This window comes from Lolium perenne, chromosome 4 (assembly GCF_019359855.2).
Source record: "Lolium perenne isolate Kyuss_39 chromosome 4, Kyuss_2.0, whole genome shotgun sequence".
NCBI classification, from domain to species: domain Eukaryota; kingdom Viridiplantae; phylum Streptophyta; class Magnoliopsida; order Poales; family Poaceae; genus Lolium; species Lolium perenne.
Genome location: NC_067247.2, coordinates 311,206,430 through 311,226,886, shown reverse-complemented (window position 1 = coordinate 311,226,886; position 20,457 = coordinate 311,206,430). Strand labels below are relative to the sequence as shown.

The 20,457-nt window shown below is 45.2% G+C and overlaps 1 long non-coding RNA gene across 3 annotated transcripts; it reads left to right on the top strand.

Moving 5' to 3' along the window:
• Positions 1–17,081: 17,081 nt before the first annotated feature.
• Positions 17,082–20,029, top strand: LOC127296114 (uncharacterized). 3 transcript variants are annotated; one of them, XR_007848274.1, is made up of 3 exons: positions 17,082–17,344; positions 18,156–19,190; positions 19,349–20,029. It is a non-coding gene; the product is annotated as an uncharacterized lncRNA (long non-coding RNA). The 3 variants fall into 3 exon arrangements; XR_007848276.1 differs by having other exon boundaries at positions 17,082–18,337; positions 18,823–19,190; XR_007848275.1 differs by having other exon boundaries at positions 17,082–18,879; positions 19,081–19,190.
• Positions 20,030–20,457: the final 428 nt, after the last annotated feature.

Here is a 20,457-nt window from a genome sequence, read left to right as displayed (position 1 = left end):
TGGTGGCGGTTGTTGTGGAAGCGGTTGGGAAACCCCAAGAGGAAGGTGTGATGAGCACAGCAGCAAGTTTCCCTCAGTACAAAACCAAGGTTTAATCGACCAGTAGGAGAAAGGCATGACTTCTGAAGGTGTTGCTAGCTGACTAGTGGCAAGGTGTACTACCGGCATCAGCAACAAGGTGGAACCACCGGCGTCAGCAACAAGGTGGAACCCGCACACAACACAACCAAAGTACTTTGCCCCAACTTACAGTGAGGTTGTCAGTCTCACTGGTTTACTAAACACAAAGGATTAGACGTATCGAGTGGAAAGAGATGTTTGCAGTAAATAAAGAGAACAGAGCTTTGCAGTAAGTAACATAGCAGGATTGTAGTGGTTGAATTTATCAGTGTAAAGGAAAGAACCGGGATCCACAGTTCTCTAGAGGTGTCTCTCCATAAAGATAAATAGCATGCTGGGTGAACAAATTACAGCTGGACAATTGACAGAATATCGACCATACATGACAAGATGATTACTATGAGATTCATTTGGGCATTACAACATATTAGATAGACCGTAATCCAACTGCGTCTATGACTAATAATCCACCTCCGGTTATCGTCCGAACCCCTTTCAGTTAAGTTGCAAGCAACAGATTATCGCATTAAGCAATGTGTGTAAAGTAAATAATAGAATTACCCTTGGATAAAATATTGTTGTTTTGTCCCTAGTAGCAACAACACATCTACAATCTTAGAAGTTATTGTCACTTTTTCAGAAAACTAGAAGCATGCACCTACTATCGAGCATAAACACCCCCTCTTCGAGTCACAAGCATCTACTTGGTCAGAGTATCTACTAGCAACGGAGAGCATGCAAGATCACAAATAACATATGACATGAATATATAATCGACCTCAACATAGTATACAATATTCATCGGATTCCAGCAATTACAACATGTAGGATTACATAAGGATGATCTTGATCATGTAGGGCAGCTCACAAGATCTAAACATTAGGCACAAATTGGAGAAGACAACCATCCAGCTACTGCTATGGATCCATCGTCCAGGGATAAACTATTCACGCATCACTTCAGAGGCGGGCATGGCGACGTAGATGCCTTCAGCGATGATTTCCCCCTCCATCAGGATGCCGGGAAGAGCTTCAGAACCCCCCGAGATGGGTTCTGCAATGGCGGACGCGATAGAACTTTTCGTGGATGGAGGCTCGGGTATTCAGGGTTTTCCCAAGATTGTGATTAAATAGGCGGAGGGGCGATGTCGGTGGAGACCAGGGTGGCCCACACCACCCCTAGGCGCGGGCCAGGCCGCGCCTAGGGCAGGTGTGGCCGCCCTGCTGCCCCCCTTTGACTCCCCTCTGGACTATGTCTTCGTTACGGTAAAATATTGACTTCGGCTTTTGTTTCGTCCAATTCCGAAAATATTTCATGTACAACTTTTCTGAAATACAAAAACAGCAGAAAATAGGGAACTGACACTGTGACATCTTGTTAATAGGTTAGTGCCAAAAAATATATAAAAATGCAACGAAGTATGAGCAAAACATATATGAATTCGTGTAAAACAAGCATCGAGCATCAAAAATTTATAGATACGTTTGAGACGTATCAGTCTTCCCAGAGTACCGAGTCGTGTTTTCTAGGGTGAAAACCCAAGATCTAGCATTTGTTGGATGTACATGTCAATGGCCTTTTCGAAGACATTGTTTTGGAAACTCCAACTTTCTCCAAGTGCAAATCGTACCTAAGATCTTCGATCGGGCTGTGACAATGTGTGTGCATTGTTTTCTTCTTGGATGATTTGCTTTTGGAGATCCTCTCTATAGTCCGGGTGTTACCTTTTGTTGTGGTTAGAGTAATATCCAACTTTATACACTATAGCATGTAACGAAAGTGATATAATTACAGAGGTGATGGGAACTTCCCAACCTAACACGTCTTTTAGGTGGGATCTCAGCGGTACACAGATTGCATCATGGCACACTCTACTAGAGTAGTTGGCTCCTGTCAAACTTTCTCGAAGTTACCAGGAGTTCATGAAATCTACATGAAAACTGTAAATTCTCAGTGAGTCTATTCTAACGCGCAAGTCATCAATAATAAGAAAATTTAGAATATGAATGTGCCGCTTAAAATAAAAGTCTTTGCATGCTATCTTCGTCATGGTGTTATCCTAGACACAAAAAACCTTGCTAAACACAACAGGTAAGGAAGTACGAAGTGTTGCATCTGTCAAAGACGAGAATACAAAACACTTATTGTTCCAACGTAAGTTTACATGGTCTGTATGGTTAGTCATCCAAGTGGCATCGATCTTGTATCCACCACAAACCACACTACTAATATTGTTGATAATTGATTGCACGTTATAGATTACAGTGATATGATCCTCATACGGGGTTGGAGCGATTGCCTTACTAATTACTATGGTTGTTATGGCTACGTAGAAATGACAAGATTTTTATGATAAATTTTTCTCTTGTAGAATATTTTCAATTGTACTCACTTTTTCAGCTTGCGGTCTACTCTCTAGAAACCAAAACATTGCGTCCTATTTATAGAGATTTGCTCGCGGTTGAAGCAAGTGGCAAAGGATATTTTTACCCAGTGTGGCGTATAATCTACTCATTTAACCACTAGGATGTTTCTTGTTTTTCTGCACATGAGCCTCGTGAGTTCTTCTTCTTTCATCTCTTCTTCACCACACTGTTTTGGTTGGTGGCTGAGTTCACCGATGTTGTACAGAGTCCGGGTGTGGATTCGTAGATTGTATCACCTCGATGCACTCTTTATATTAAAAAGAAGTTTGGAATCCACAAAGAATACCGTGATGTTTCTACAATCCGGAGACAGCCTGATGTAGCAACTTCAACAAGAACCGATGCAGCGACCGTTTGCGTCCACGCGGATTGAAAATGCGTCTATATTCAGACTGTCCGCGGCGACGCAAACCTAGCCAAAAAAAATACGTCTTGGGTGCGTCTCTGCGGACGCTGCGCGGACGCACCGATTGTCCGCTCAGTCTAGTGGACATTTCGTCGGACCTACCTGGCAGTGACCAAGGCTCGATGCGTCTTCTTAGGTGCGCCAGTACTGGCGCCGAGGCGTCGCTTCAGCAGTCTGCGGCCACATTAATGACGATGCCTCGCGTGATAGCCTACCTCTACGCACGAAGTAATGGCGATGCCACGCGTGCCGTGGCCGTCGCCTGCCTCCGGCCTATATAAACAGGGGTGCGCGCATCTCATCTCCTCCCGCACAAAACCCTAGCCGCCGCACAACCTCCACTCTTACCATGAGCAGTGCCGACCGCGGCCAGGCTACCGCGCCTCCACCTCCGACTCCACCTCTCCTAGTCGAGAGCTCCGACGAGGAGTTGGAGGACGACGAAAGCAGCGACAACGTCCTCGACGCGGCCAGGGATGCGAAGTTCCTAGCTGACGCGGAGCAAGAAGCAAAGGTGGAGCGGGCGGCCCACGCGGCGTTCGACGCCGAGATGAAGCGCTGCAGGGAGGCGGCCACCGCAGAGGAGGACTCTTCCGACATCTCATGGTCATCTGATGACCCTGATGTGCCTACTCTGGAGAGGAAAGGGCAGCGGAGCAGAGGGCGTTAGTCGACTCCCTCGAGACGCTCAAAAAGGCCGAGGATACCGCGAATGAGAAGTTGCGATGGCGCCTGCTAGAGAACGCGGCGGCGCACCGAGCTCTAGCGGTCGCACAGCTGGCGACGGAGAAGCAGACGAGGGAGGGACGCAACGATGGATCCGGACCGTGGGGCAGCAAGTAGCACTTGCAAGAGCTTGCGCTGGGATAGATCTTGCCATAGCGTGGCCGGCCGGCGACAGTGACCGGTCCTCCGGTGAGGTGAGCAATAATTGCACTTGGGATCGGTCGCACGCCCAAAAGTGTTACCCTGTCTTGTTGCGGCCGCTGCTTTCGTCACAAACGAAATTTGGTTGGAGGTGTGCTTAGTGGTGGGCAACTGAGCGTTAGAGAAATGCTCCGTTTTTCTTGGCTCCTACTTAATTTGGGTGACTAAGCCTACGACGAAACCCAGCGACTAAAAATGGTTCTGATGTTTTCTTTTTTCGCCTGAACCAAAAGAAAAATGGTCTTGATGTTGACAGGATGTATGATATGTTTTCTTGGCCGCTTGTGGTCGTCATCTTGGTTTAAACTAGGTTTCGTATGTGAGCCAGTTCACAAGCTTAGTTGAAGAACATTCTTAATATGCTTTGGAATCCGCATTCAGTGATGAGCAGCATCAACTAAAGCTCCGTACATGGGTAGGAGTACAGTTTGCAGAGAATGAGTTTCTCTGGTTCCAAAATATAAGCCATCTAGATTTAGTCAAAAGTTAACGTTCTTTATGCTTATCTATACCTAATAATAAAGGAGCTAACGTTTTCTTGGTTCGGTCCGTCAGTTTGCGCTTTGGTCCAACCCGAAGTACGTTTTCATCGGTCGTGGTCGTGATCCTTGTGTAGGAAGTCCTTCAACCGATCGCCAATCGTTGAGAGAGTTCTTCACCCATCCAAAACCAAACAGATCAAACCGAGTCTTTCTCACCTTTTCTTTCAACGGGCATGGTGTGCGGACGAACGATCCCATTCATCTGCCTCCTTGGCCGAGCCCTGAACGACCTTATCATCTGCCTCCTTGGCCGTTTCCAAGCATGAAGGAATCCAGCGGAGCCGGTTTCGTTCGTCGTCCGTCCGTACGGACTGGGTTGTTGCTTCCGTCGTCGTTTCCTTCGAGCTCGGATCACCTCCTCCTCCGGCGAGGCTGGAGCCACCCTCCCGTCCTCCTCCTATACTCCGGCCTGATTATCCGTCGTCCCTCCGATCCTCACTATGCGAACACGAACTTTGCTCCGAGACTCCGATACATATTCTGCACGCCCGACGCAGAAGGCCTAGGCGAGGAGACCAAACAGAGCAGCGAGCGCGCCCCGGCCGAGTCCGCCAAGCTGCAGCCGACGGCCCAATGCCCTGTAGTGTCGCGGATCTTAGTGGCCAACGCAGACCGCTAGATCAAGATGTTGAGGAATAGAGCGGCGGCATGACAACTAGCTAGCTTTGCTGTTGAAGCTGATGCTGGGTTCAAGGCGACCAGCGCGCGTGCATGAAAATGGAGGCGAGCGCGGCGTGCGCGGGGATCGAGTCGCGCGGAAGAAAAACAGAGGCGGGCTGGCTTGCCGTGTGCGCGTGCGCGTGCGTACGCTGTCAGAGTTCAATAAGCGCGAGGCAAGCAGCAGGGCCATACGGCACGGCGGCTGCCTGTTGGTGGTGTCACGTCCAGACAGTTTCAGAGCGAAACATTTTCAGAAAACATCAGGATCACGATTCCTCTACCGTGTCCTACTCAAATACTACATATGAATCTGGACGTGTCTTGTTCTAAACAAATATTGAACGTGTCCTACACGAATACTACATGGGAATAGAGACGATGCCTGTTTTAAAAGGACTCGAGCACGAGCTCAATTGGCATCCAATATCGCCGTGCCGCCAGTGTTCAACACAATCCTATCATCTTGTCGGACGATTTCGCCGGAACATCTCGTCGTCCCGCCTGTGCTAGGACATTGACGCTGTTTCGTTTGCCAATTTACCCTGAAATCCGTTCTCCCGTGCTCCACCAAAGGTACACATACACTAACCAGTATTATGTTTTGGATTTTTAGACAATTGTAGTCATTAGCTATGTCTAGAATTTTGTTTTCGATTTTTTGAAACTTTAAAATATGAATTTGGAGTGTTTGCAAATAAAGGGTTACGTGTAGCTCGGTCTTCGTTTTAATTTTTCCATATTACGGTGTTATATATATGCCAATACTCGGTGGCTTCACAGGTTTAAGATGTACTTTGTTTACTAAAGTATGCAAGAAGATTATGGTGTAAAATATTCCCTTTATTTACTCGCATGTTGGCTTCATTTGAAATGACAAACTCTGATGCATGCAAGGCATTTGGTTCGTAGTATCAAATCATGGATGCCAAAGAAAAGAGAAGGACGGAATGTAGAGAGCGGTATGCACAAATGACCAATGAAGAAAAGCACGAAAAACTGAAAAAACGTCGTGAAGCCTGTCATCAAAAGAAAACAGAAGATGTAGATCGAAGGATAAAAAGATGGACGGAAGAGGAAAAGGAGAAAATGCTTGAAAAACGTCGTGAAGCTTATCAACAAAAGAAAACAAAAGCGCCGGAGCAAAGGATAAAAAGATGTGCACAAGATTAGACAAAGATATGCAAATATGCATCCAGAAAAGAAGAAAGCTAAAATAGAACAAGTCACAACTAATCGTGAACTGAAGCGCATCACGACATGTAAAGAATCAATTGCGATGGTGAACCCGGCATATATTGCAACAAAACAGGAAGTTCTGATGGAAAAACGTCGTAAAGCCTATCAAAAGAAAACAAAAGAGCTAGAGCAAAGGACGAAAAGATGTGCACAAGATAGGGAGAGATATGCAAATAATTTCTCAGAGAAAAAGAAAACTAGAATAAAACAAGTTACAGTTAATCATGATTTGAAATGCATCAAACCATGTAAAGAATCAATTGGGATGGTGAACCTGACATATATCGCAACAGAACAGGCAGTTGATACATCTACCTTAAATGTGAGACAAAGAAAGCCTGTACAGGTGAGAGAAACACAAACAATACTACATCGTCAAAACGAAGAGTTCTTGGCAAAGCAGAGGAAAGATGTTTCAAAGATGTTAGTATTTGATGTCAATTGGAAGATATAGAACACTTGTTAGCTTGCTTAGCTTATGCGATCTTTACACATGAGGACAGTAACAATCTCGGAATATTTTGGAAGAAGCTATGAAGTCACTTGCTTTTGTATATTTTCATGATTTATTCAGCCCTGCATTAATTCTCCATAACGTGTATTATCATCATTGACACCTTTTAAACATAAGATTTGACATGCATTACAATGTGTGCGTGGAGGGACGGCAGGACAGTGGCCCTAATTTTTTTGGGAATTATTCCTTCAATACAAAAACTCATTTTATTAGTGAAATTCTCTATGAGCCGATAACTATTCAATTAAAATCAACCTATAGTAGCATACTCGTGCGCTTTTATGATGCAAATTTTTATCCCGGTGCAACGCACGGGTTTGTTTCCTAGTAAACAAAAATATGAACATCTAAAATAGAAAATATATTTTAATAGATCAACCGTTAAATATATTTCCATAATGTACTTATTTAATATAGTAGATGTTGCTGTAATTCTTTATTTTTTGGTTAAATTCTACAAGATTTGACTTCTGATATAGAACAGAGGTACACCCTCCGCCCTAACGTATTGGTTTTGTGTGTATCCCTGGATTATCAATTTGACCAATTTAATATAAGAGGTATATTACAAAATATTTATCATTAGTAACCTTAGGGGTTACACTTTTTAATGGTATAGTTTTATGTTGTACAATTTACGTAGTATATTATATTTGTCACATTGATGATCTAAGGACACGCGCCAGACCTATACACCCGGACATTTCCATATATTTGGGGAACTCATTCAATAATGTGTAGCATTAATTAAAGCTCTATACATGGGGAGGAGTAGGTCATAACTATCCTTAGATATCCCTCCGTTCCCTACTTTGCATTATAGGTTTAGCCAAAGTCAAACTTTATAAATTTACTTTGACCAAACCAAAACATTAACTAAATAAAAACGGAGAGAGTACATTCTGCATACTCCCTCGTAAAACTGATATCACATGTTGCTACTCTTTTACATAAAATTGGCCAAATTCAAAAAAGCTTGACTTAACACAAAAGTTAGAAGTACAATTACTCGTGGACGAAGGGAGTGCTTACATTGAATTACACTGCAGTTCCTAGCCAAAATGAAGTGCCCAATCTGGTGCTAACGTCTGCTTTGGTCGCGCAACTCCAACCGATAGTTTCCAGGAAAAAATATATGGCCGGCCCGACAACTTTGCCACGTAGAAGTTGCTTTTATATAATTGCCATCCACCGCACGCATAAAATTCACAGTTTGGGAATAGGAGGAATCAGTGTGATGTTATGCAACTGAATGATTGCATCCGTAATGAGATAAAACTCTGGAAAAGTGCAAGAGTTGGAGGGAGATAGAACCGGCTGGTGCTGAGAGTAGGCCTAGGGTTTTAGGTGTGGAGTCAGTGGTGTGCTAAACTGATTCTTAGCAGTCAGTTGAAGCTGTAATCTTGTAAATTGTTGCTTTCCTTCTGTAAAAATATGACACAAATTTTGTGTGCACTCGAAAAAAATCGACGGCTCACAACACGTTCGCTATGTGGGAATACAAATTTCACGTGCGCTCAATATAATTTGCCAAAAAAAAAGTTTATACTGCAGAGTGCAGTATACTCAACATACATCTACCCTCTACGAATACAGTGAGTTTCATGCATTTGTGTCTGCATTATGATTCTGCCAGCCTGAATTCCAGAATAGGCCAAGAGTATAGTACTCCTACTGGAATTAAACCCCTTTGTAATTCTTTACATACAAACTGTCACTCTTATAGTGTTCACCCGATCGAATCCTATCTATATTCTGAAATCAAAGACCAGGATAAATGTTCTATACCTAATTCGGCCACCCCTCCCATTCCGTTTACAGACAGCGCTACGGCAAGAATCGACAGATGAGACAACATCTTCTTCCAGTTTGCCAACATGATCACTCATGTCTCTTCTGAAACCGAACAGCTAGCCCAAAAAGCAGATGTATATGCTTTGGCATAATCTCATTTGATCACTCCCTAACCCACGTTTATGCAAGTTTCAGAAGAAGAGATAATGTTAGCTAATCATAAATCCTGCCGAGATAAAGCAGCCTTTTGTCATGGCATGGATTCATAATTGGCGGTAGCCCATCGAGAATCGTATGAAATGGCGACCAGCTAACGTGCTGGGCGGTGGCATCAGCAGTGGTTAATTGCTGTTAATAAAGTAGCATATGCTGCAAAAGGTTGCCATCTGTTTTTGTTTTTGTTTCTAGTTATGTTATCTAGCGTACTACGTGATGGCCGATGCATCGGTAAGCACAGGTGGGTGATTTGGTTGGTCGTGGCCGTGGAAGCCGCCGAGGGACTCAACGTGCTGCATCATCATCGATCTTGCTGCTACAACCTGCGATCATGCCTGGCTGGCTGCTGCCAACTTTCTAGTAGAGCCCAAAAAAACGCAAACTGAAAACACCGGGTTCAGTTCACCGAAAACGCGAGTTCTGATGAAATTCACAGTGGCGCAGAACAGAACTCGTAAAATGAAACAGAAAAGAGGAATTCGAATTGGCGCGGGTAATTTGAGGCGATGATCATAGTTTATAGATGACATAGATGCTCCGATTGAGCATCGATACTTACATAGTTCTTGCAATTGACATAAATATTGGTACACCGGCAACCTTAACCTAGCTAATAAGCAAAATGCGGCCTATTTCGAGCTATGGCACGCACAGCGGTGCCGGTGCTGGTGGAGATGGTCGGCGGCGTGGAAGTCTTCACGCATCGTCCTTGTCAAGCTCGACTATTTCGAACTTTACTTGGCGGACGCGGGCCTCCCGGCGGGCCGCCTCGTACTCCCTAACCTGGCGGACGGCGTCGACCTCCTCCCGGCGGAAGCACGCCATCGCCTCCGCCGCGCTGATGGCGAAGGTCTGCGCCATGATGGCCTCCTCCTCGTCGCTGCCGTGGACGTAGTCCCTGGCGGAGAAGGTAGGCGACCGAGCGGGGACGACGTAGTCCTCCTCGCTGCTCGCCGCCACGGGCAGCCGCGGTGCGCGGCTAGACTGCCTGGAGGAGGAGCCCTCGCCTTGGTTGGCGAAGTGCGCGAGCTTCCCTGGGGGCGTGAGCCCCCAGTTCGTCCAGCGGCGAGCGCTCCTCTTGCGTGCGCCCTCGCTCCTCTTCCACTTGCGCCGCTCCGCCTCGGTGAGGAAGACGGGCGGACGCGGCTCGCCGCCGCCCAATCCCGCTGCACGGCCGTCGGAACCTCCATGGGAGGCCATAGCGAGGAGGCGGGGGGAGGGGGGATCTGTGGCTGCTTGCGCGTGGATTGCTCATCGGAGATTGGCGACTGGCGGCGGCAGAGGGACACGAACGGCGGAGGGGAGTAGGGTTTGCGAACCGAACTCCCCTCCGCGAACCCTTTTAATAGGGCCGTGCGGGCAGTTTCTCGTGCCCCTGAACTTTCGATTCGGGCCGGCCCATGTATTCGGGCTCTGATCTGCGCGCGTTTCGGTTCGAACCCGTAAATCCGTCGGAAAAGTTCGGTTCCGGCGGGATTTACGGGCTCTGTTAGAGATGCTCTAACTCGGGTTGCTTCCCCGGCTCCAATTTCAGCTCTAGACATCGATCGCACCTCCTCTCATTCATGTGATTCCTAGTGCTTCCTATTTTCGTACCTGAGCTCATAGTTGTAAAGAACGTTTTATTACTAAAAAGACTTGAGCATTACATCTGCCTCCTTCATAACTAAGATATACACACCCGCACAAATTCAAAAGTACCAACTGAAAATAAAAAAATACAAGACAAGAATAAAAATAATCATCACCGAAACATCTACAACGCCTATGGTGATGGAGAATCAATCGGTAGATTACGCATCATTTATCTTGGATAAAAATATCCTTCACCTTGTTCTCCACTACCGGAAAATGAATCTTTGCTTAGAATTTTGGTCTTTGCCGAGTATAGAGACGCGGCACAGAAAAAATGCACGGTAAAATCTACAAAATGCACTCGGCAAAACAACAAACATGGCAAAGGTGACTCTGCCGAGTGCAATATCTTGGCAATCGGCAAAGTAAAGTGCCACGTGACGTTTGTCTAACACCCTGGACAGGAGGATTAACAGAAAACTAGCGCGTGCAGCAGGTGGAACACGGTGTGTAGCTGGCCTTCTATCTTTGTGCATAGGTTCTGCTCAACCGTAGATTGAGCCCCTTGGAGCTTTTTCAGAAAAGAAAAACCCGTTTCAGTACTCAGAAAATAGAAACACATAAAGGCAATGCTTGCCTCCCGTCCCAAGGCACAGGCCTGTGCGCAATATGGGCTCCTTCCGTCCAGCTATGTCATTCATTTGCTCATAACCTAGCTCACTTACTCTGAAAGCTATAAAACTCCATAGGTGGTACCTCATTTTGTGAATTTTAGTTTTAGAATAACTATCATATTCCAAGTTTGATTTTTCTGTTGCAACTTAGGTCACATAAAATAAAAGCATCTTAAAGGTTTCACATTTTTATAATTTTCTTGAATTAGTTGTGCTCAAATGGGACCCACGGGGCACACCGTTTGGCCAGAACGGGGGCAACGGGGCATCGGTTCGGAAACGCATGAAATCAAAACAGAACCACATATAAAATGATATGTTGCGGATCTAAAAATATTTTTTCCAAAAAATATGGAGCAAGGAAAAGTTGGCGCAAAGTCCAAACCCGGCCCGATTCCAGCGAAATCGACACGACACGGTAGAAAATTCCATGGATTCCCAGAAAGCTAGCGTGCGCAGAGGGTATGTGGAACGCCGTGCGTAGGTGATCTTCTATGTTTGTGTACAGGTTTCGCTCGATCGTAGATTCGGCCCCTTAGAGCTGGTTCAAGAAAAAAAAACCATTTCAACACTCAGAAAATGGAAAACTAGTTTTTTGTTGCTAGGATAGGAAAACACCGAAAGACAACGCTGCTTCATGTCCCAAGAAAAGCGCCTGTGCGCAATATGGGCTCGTTCCGGCAAACTAGGACATGCCTTTGCTCATAACCTAGCTCGGTTCTCGACTTAGAGTGGGGAAATACCACTTCGGGACAAATCGGGGGAATCATGTGAGAAATAAGGCACACCTTTCGTTTTAAATGTTTCTATGAGCTAAGCAAACACAAAACCATAGAAAATTCCTTGGAAAACCGTCGTTCGGACAATCTAAGAGGGGTAGACCGCGAAGGGCCTGTAGGCTGGAGTTTCCCCTGAAAACATGCTTCGAAGGGTAGCAATCACCCCAAAACTTGCATGTGGCTGCTGATATGTCTATATAAATGTTCCTACGAACTAAGAAAACATAAAACAATAGAAAAATCAATGGAAAAACCTTTGTTCGGAGAATCTAGGGGGTAGCTAGACCGCGTGCGCAGGGCCCGCGGGCTGGAGTTTCTCTACAAACCGCGTTTGTGGCACTAAGCCAAAATAAAAATATCATGTCAAAGAGCATAATGGGGATGTGGAAATAATCGAAACATAATGGGGAAAATCGTAAAAAATAGGTCTTTCCTGAGTGTATTTTGGTTATACACACGTCAAAGAGCAATGTGTCGTGTATGTCAAAGGGTGCATATAGCCGTGTGGCCGAAATTTTGCACTTGATAAAGGTGAGAGTTCACGATGGCGCCTAGGACTTTGGAAGAAAAAACCAGTTGGCCGGTCACTCTCTTCTCCAATCCCCAATTCCCAAATCCCTAACAACACGCCGCCGCCGCCTCTATCGATGTTGCCTCATCCCACTGCCATGCTCCTTCTATGCTTCCCCATGTGCCACCGTTGGTTCACCTCCTCCTAATTTTGTGTCACCGCCCCCTTCACTGCATGCCCATGAGGAGGTTCCCCTGCCACGCACACAGCTGCTTGAGGAAACGTCAAGCCCAAGCCTATCTCCAATCATTGATACACAACCGTACGTAAAACCACGTTGTTCTGGTAAGACAGGAATTAAACGAATACTAAAAGCCTCACATGAGTAATCTTACACCAAAAGAGATCTTCCCGTGAATTCGATAAACCTAGGGTCTCTAGAGAAAAAGCTTTTGTACTACAATCTGGTAATCCGGATCAAAGGTATCACTAGATATTAAAAATGCTTTTCTATATGGAAATATTAAGGAGGATGTTTTCATGCCTCAACCCATGGGTTTAAAGTTCCATACATCCCCTCTCATATGTGTCACCTTGACATATCATTCTATGGTCTCAAGCAGGTTCCACAAGCTTAGCATGATCGTCTTAATTAATACTAGTCTCCGTGTTCTTAGATTTGTGGCTTCCAAGAATGATATTTTGATCTTCGTTCATCGTCGATGTGGATGATATTATTGTAGTAAGTTTCTCTCACAAGCTTATGATGATCTTATTGTGGATCTTTGCATGAAATTTGCTATTATGGAATTTTGGGGTCTTCACTTTTTATTTGGTATCGAGGTTCAAAGATCTCGTAGCCACCGGATCTTTACGCACCGGTACTAAGAATTTTTATTTGGCCCTTTTGAATCCATACTTCTTCAAGAACTCATATATATGAAAACTTAAACCACCGGCCTTGCATTGAGTTGTGTAAGGGTGCTACATTCTATCTATCTCTCTCTCTCACATGTATTCTTTACGCAAAGTTTGAGCCAGTACGACATGTGAAAAAATCACCTAATAATAAATCTCCATATTTCATAGCAAACCCATTCAAAAGGGAGTACACCCATGCGTCGAGCCGTTGACATTGTTGAATCAAGCCTTGAAGAATAGGAAAAGGATTTTGATCGTGGGTGGCGGATCCAACTAACCAATGTCGTAGGATTACTAAGAAGGCAAGGCCTAGCATAGAGATGTCACATCTTGTCGTAGTTGGTTCCAACCACAAAGGCATGGCCTCGGGTTTTTCATCCCCGGTACCGAGTGGCGTTGGATGTTCCATTAGCTTATCCACCCTAGGAACCCCGACTCTTGGATAAGTTGATGCACACTTACATATATTATTGAATATTCAACAATTCTAAGCAAACTGAGACATCGATGCCGAATAAAATCGGCTAACAGGAAAGAAGAAGAAAATCCTGGGGGCCATCACCACGCGGCAGGACGTCCACAATCCTACAATGAACGCTATGACAAATGACTAAACAAAGAAAATACACAACACCTAGACAAATCCTACAAGAAGGGTTTGTTCCACATGCACCCAAGATGAAGATAGGTGGACCTCAAAGTTTTCGTCCCAAAGATGAGCTTCGATTAACCAGTCCATGAAGATCACGATGCACATGCGTTGGCAATGTGTCATATGATATCTTGTGTTTCGGACAGAGTTTTTTTTATTGTGAAATGGAGGTTGAGACCCCTACCTCTGCATCAAAAAGGTGCATACGACCTTTCTTTATATTTTATTCAACAAACACCTAGCAAGGGAACACATAAAAACACTGAAGCCACCATGCAACACCTATAGACCCGACAGTGGGTGAAGAACATACCATCGGTGCCTTGTGCCCCCAAAACACAAACTACACCACATCAACTAGATATCAGGGGCATCACCGAGTAACCCTATGGCGACACGGGAGCACACCTACGGACTAGCAGATCCTCGACGAGCACCTCATGTAGTTGACCGAGAAGCCATCGCCGCCATCAAACCATAGAGCCATCTTCATGGTAGATATTTGCACCGCCGATGCGCCACGGCTTTGGACAAGCCCCGCGCTACACGATTCCATCATGTGAACTTCGTCAGCGAGGCCCCGTTGTTCCACACCGTCGAGACTCGCCATCATCCAAGCTCTAGATTGATATGCTCACCACACGACCTCTTGTCTCCTCCATAAACGATGCCCCCATGACGATGGGCAACACCAAACGCGCCGCCATCCTCTGATCCAGGGTTTACCCCGGAGCCGTATGAGTGATTAGATGATGACTGCAATGAAGACGCCTTCAACAAGTTAATAGCGCAAAGACGCTAGCATCACCCACCCTGACTAAAGTCGGAGCTCAGTTTTCTTGGCAATTCCCTTCCCCAAATTGCAGCCAGATGGATCGCCGTTGAGCCATGCAGATCATCTCTGTGCTAGGCCCCAACTATGTCACCATAGTCAACGATGGATCTGGGTGGCCACCCAGACCCGCGGCCACCGCATACGCTTGCATCAGTCCCCGCACGTGGCGGTGACCAGTGGGGAAGGTTGCCACTGCCGCCTAACCAGGGGTGCCATCCTGGCCACAATGCTCATATCCTTCTATTGACCCCACCCATCAGCCCCAGTGAAGTGGCCTCCACATCCGTCTATCCCAGCACCTTCGGCGCTATGGCCGCCGCTAACACCGGCGGAAATGGCTGCGGTGAGAGCTGTCATGGTGGCTCTTGGCGGCTAGGGGTTAGACCCCTGGTGGCGCCTTGGGGAAACGACGCAAGGAGCAGACTATCCCTTGACCTTATTATTTTTTTCAAAATTCTGATGGTCAAGTATAATTTTGAATGGTTCCATCCAAGTGCGCATATACTTTAAACGAAACTGCCACTGCCAAGAACCTCACTGCCAGCTAGTAACTTCTTGCTAACCCGATTTGCATGAGAAGACACCCAACCCAATGCATTATACCCTATATAAAAGCTGAACAAATTAGCACTCCCTTAACCATGCCAACTAATCATTTTGGCACTGTAGATGGTTAAATTTGTAGTGTATATCCACATATTTTTCCCGTTCTTTTCTTTTTCTTTGGCATTTTAATCGGATCTCACCGGCTGTTCGCCGGTCAGTTTCCCTTCTTCCTCTTCTTTTGTGTCTCTTATCATGTTCAGTTTCCGGTCTCCCGGTTTACAAGTAACAAATCTTAGTGGATGGGCCCCATCTTCACCGCTTATCTGCCGCTTTGACCAAACAAAAGAAAAGCAGCAAAAACGCATCATGCCGCCGCCGTGCCTAGCCGCTCCGCTCCTCTCTCCCATCTTCTCACCGCCGCCGAGCCGCACTGATGGAAAAATCCCGGTTGCCACTGGTGGGCCCTTCTCTCCCCCGCTCGGTGGTGGTTGCCGCAGAATGACCATGTTGAGCAGCGTCGTTGCGCTGCCGTAGGGCGTGGCCGCACGGTAGCAAGCGGCGGCGAGCGCTGGCGGCGGAGTCGTGGGCGCCGGTCGTCCAGGCGGAAGGCTTCGCGAAGGGCGGCGTTCGAATGCTCAGGCACAGTCCTTGCGGTCGATACGGACGCCGCTCGGCCCGCTACGGCGTCAAAGTCGCCGGCGGTTGCTCCTCCGCGCGGAGGGCGTTTCAGAATATCGGATTACCCGAGCGGCAGCTGCGGCAATCCCTGGTTCGGCCGTTTGCTGCTGCCTACTGACTACTGTATATGCGCCTTCGCTTCCTTGCTCTATGTGCGGGGCGCATATTAGCGATCCTGAGCTATTCAGAGAGTAAGGCTGCATCGCTGATTGGGCATCTTCAGGGCGAGTTTTCTGCTTTTGCCGCTGAGGGTAACTCCCCAATCCCCTCATGTATCCCACCCACTGACAGCCTCCTCAATACTTGCGATGGCGCCTTACAGCTCCACCTATGCTAATGTTTTCTCCCATGAATTTTCCAGATTTGTGCGGCAATGGTGTTGTCCCAAGCACCGGGAGGTTGTTGGGCTGCGCAATCGTTGCCGTCCGCGAGGCTGCTGGGTTGTGCGGCTCTTGCCGTCTGTGATGGCACCGAATCCAGTTGGGGGATTGGTGGTTGCCCTGTTTTCTCCCTTACTCCTAGGGATGGCAATGGGTACCCATGACCCGCGTACCCGCCGGGTAAAAACCCAATAGAAATACGGGTATGGGACAAAATATTACCCATGGTTTTGTAAACGGGAAAATATCATACCCATCGGGTAGAGCGGGTACGGGTATGGGATTGTACAACCCATACCCGTGTACCCATTTACCCATATAAATTTGACAAGTGGGCATCCGTAATGTTTTGAACTACTTAATTTTCCCCTAACTGCGCCTTCACATTGCTTGGTTGAACCTCACGCTTCCTGATCTGAAAATCGCTGGTAGGTTAGTAAGGATTAGACCACTATTTAGGATCGCTTTACCTCATTTCATATATTTTTGAACAACTTTATACGTTGTAAGTGCGGGTATTTTTACCCGCGGGTACCCATTTACCCTGCCGGGTGACGGGTATGGGAAAAACTTGTACCCGTTCACGGGTATGGGTACGGGTGACGGGTAAGATTGAATGCGACGGGTACGGGTATGGGATGGCTCTACCCGTACCCATACCCTGCGGGTGCCATCCCTACTTACTCCCTTGCGTGCTCAGCCTCCTCCTGACATCAATGCTCGAATCTGAAATCCGTCTCTATGAGTGACCTGCTGGATATGAAGATGGTGTGTGTGTTCCTTTGCTACTGGTTCCCTTTTTTTGGTTCTTCCATTTAATTCTTTGTTGATCTGTGTAGGCAAATAGGTCATTCCTCTGATCCTAATTCCGTTGGGCCATCTTTACCTGTATCCTTTAGCTATGTTTATCCTCCATTTTCAGGATGGTTCTTCTTCAGATGGTGTCAGGTAGTTCGTCTTTCCATGTCCTTTCTTTTTGTGAATGTTGTTGTGCCTAAAGATTTGTTCAACAACGAGTTGGGATTTCAATGTACATTTCTCTTGCTTTTTTGTAATCTTACAACTGGGGATATTAATCCTAGGTGAGCACATACAACATATATTATTGTTGTGTATTATTATGTCAGCCTGTAATGACCTTTGATTACCAATTTACCATGCATAAGGAGACATGACTATTCACAAGGATAAATGATGTGACATACAAGAACTTGGATTCGATAGAGTAGCAAAGAGCAAACTTGAAATTGTTTGTACCTGCACTTAAACACGCGGTTTGATTGAGAAATATCGGCACCAGGTTAAAAAACAAATAGTAATAGAATGGTAGGCCGTAGAGGCTCTGAAGTAGTAAAAGCCCTTAAAGTTGGATGCACAAGCATCGATTGGGTACACCAACGGAGAATAAACCTAGGTAATTTTTCGGAGCATGTAATATCGAGTTCTAATTCAAAAACATGGTTGCGCCTTAGCCTTTTTTCACCATCTTCAACTGTAAATGTGTCGTATCAGAAAGTTCGATTTCCAATGGGCGATATCAGTTTTTGGTACATTGTTAGAAACAGAGGTATCTTAGTTCCCGGTACGCCCATGGCGTTTTCTTTCCTTTTGTTGTCTCGCAAAAGGAAACCCAACACTTCTCACTGAAATTATGCAGCTGAAAGGCATATGAAAGAATTCAAAATACACAGTTAGTGTATGCGTGTGCTTGCTAAGGTACTTACTTCTTTATCTCAGGTATGAGCATGTTTATTTGCAGGTGCTTATACACAACCTTTATCTGGTATTGGTTATCCGGTTGTGTTAATGAGCCTTGGTTATCTGATTTGCTCTCGGGCCTAGCTACATTCACCCAATGGGTTCTTGATGTGGGCAATGGTAAAGCCTATTGACACAAAAGAAGAAGCATGTGTCTTATGGATTTCTATACCCTCTAACATGGTATTAAGGCCGACCTTTGACCATATTCTCCCTGTAGTTGATGCTATCCATAACTCATTTACTGACTTTTTTCTAATGCTTCATTCCTAGCACATCAGCCAATTGTTTGTCCTACCAACAACTTAGCTAATGCAATAAATTATGTGGTTTTCTCTAACGTACCTAAAATTGCTACACAATTGACCGTGTTCATAGCATCTACCAAAAATGGATCATACCGGTGATGTCAATCTATTATTCATCTCTTATGCATAACTGAATCCCTGTAAGTTCTACCGAGTACCCGAGATTGTTATCCATCTTTTCGGATCCATCTAAATTGGTCATTTTGACTATTTCAGAGATAGAGTGTACTTATTTTTGCTGAATTGTATCCGATTGGTTTCCTGTTGCATTATAGGATATTTAAACTCTAAATGTTAAATATTTCACTCACTTTTACCTGGAAAATAACAAAATAACCACCATTCCATTATTGATGGCAGTGAAGTGATTGCAGACTACACATGTCGCAGCTTATGACAGGCTTGATACTGATGAGGGTAGGTATTGTTCGTCTCAAGTACTCTTTCTCAATGTATATTGTGCCGATAATGCACACTCTGTCTGTGAACTTCAGGCATGCTGATTCTTTGTGATGACAAGTATCCTAAATATGCTTATTTTGCTGTTTGTCTTTTTACGCTTTGGTTCGTAACTCTGTTCCAATAAAAGTGAGATTTCTTTTGTATTGTAAATAGCAGGATCTCCCCCTCTATCCTATGGCGCGCCCTTGACCTACTGCTCCAGGGCAGTTTTGTCTAGCGGCGGCACAGATATGCCATTCTCTGCTAACATGTATGAGCTTATTTAGGTAAGTAGCTTATTTGTCCGTCATTTTCTCTCAATAAATCGTTTTGAGTAATAATATTCCCATATCCGTAGGAGGTGAATTTTCGTTTGTACACAAAGTCATTGTTTTTGTTTTACCATTTGTGTCGCTCCACAAGTGATGATTGATTTCCCTATCAGGCTTCAGCCATCTTCGCATTGGAGCATGACGCCGATGCTCGCCTTGGACATCAGAATGGAAGTCGCCATATTTTTACTGTTTGCATATTTTTATTTTACTTTTACAATTTGGCCACCATGTCTTTATTTCCCCATGTTCCATGTATATCAATTTTTTTTTGCTTCAATTCGTAGTTGATTGAGGAATATTTAACAAGAATATAAAACATTGAAATCTCACCAGTTGTGTTTGGTATAGATCAGAGTTTGCAGTTTATATTCCCTTTTGTTCCTTCTGTCAGCTACCTACTTAACATGCATCTCAGACTATTTATTGATGCACAGGGCATTTCAGTGACTGCTAGATTTCCTGTTCTAGACTGTCATCTTGCAAAAAGTAAAATCTGTTCTCTTGCAGGCCATGACATGCAGTTTTGTGAGCTCCAAGATGGTGGCTGGAACAGCTTCGTCACATGTTGATATCTCCTGTGTGTTACAAATCATGTCATATTCTTTGCTTCATTTGCTACCGGAGTGTGTTAGAGATCTCTTTACCAGTAGTGTGGTGTACATGTTTGCTGCTTGCAAATAGAATAGATTTTAATACAATGACCAACAATACCTGAAGCTTTACTATATTGTACAGTTTGTAATGTATGCCTAAGCATGTGATTGATTATGGTTATTTGTTTCATACACCTACAAGCAACTTTTAATATTTTAGATAACCTGTCATTTCATTCTATAATGATCTCATATCAAGGCTGGTGTTGTACGGTCTGGATAATTTACCTTAGAGATCCCAATTGCACCATGGATCTTATTGTCATTGGAAGCAACCTCCCAGACTGCGGCTCATATTTTTGACGAGAACGAGCAGCATAAGCAGGCTCCTCATCCACTCCATCGCCGGCAGGAAGAGCTCCATGCTCTTCAGCGTCCCTGCCCCATATCTTCAGATTCCTGAAATGTGTCATGAAGACTTTTCTACTGCACCTCTGTTGTAAGCTATTTTATGAGACGAAGAAGACACCAATGCTGATGAGTGATGAAACAGGAGCAAAAGGAAGTCCACAACCATCTATCTATGGCAGATGCAATGAGATTAGTGCCGCCAGCAAATCCAGTTC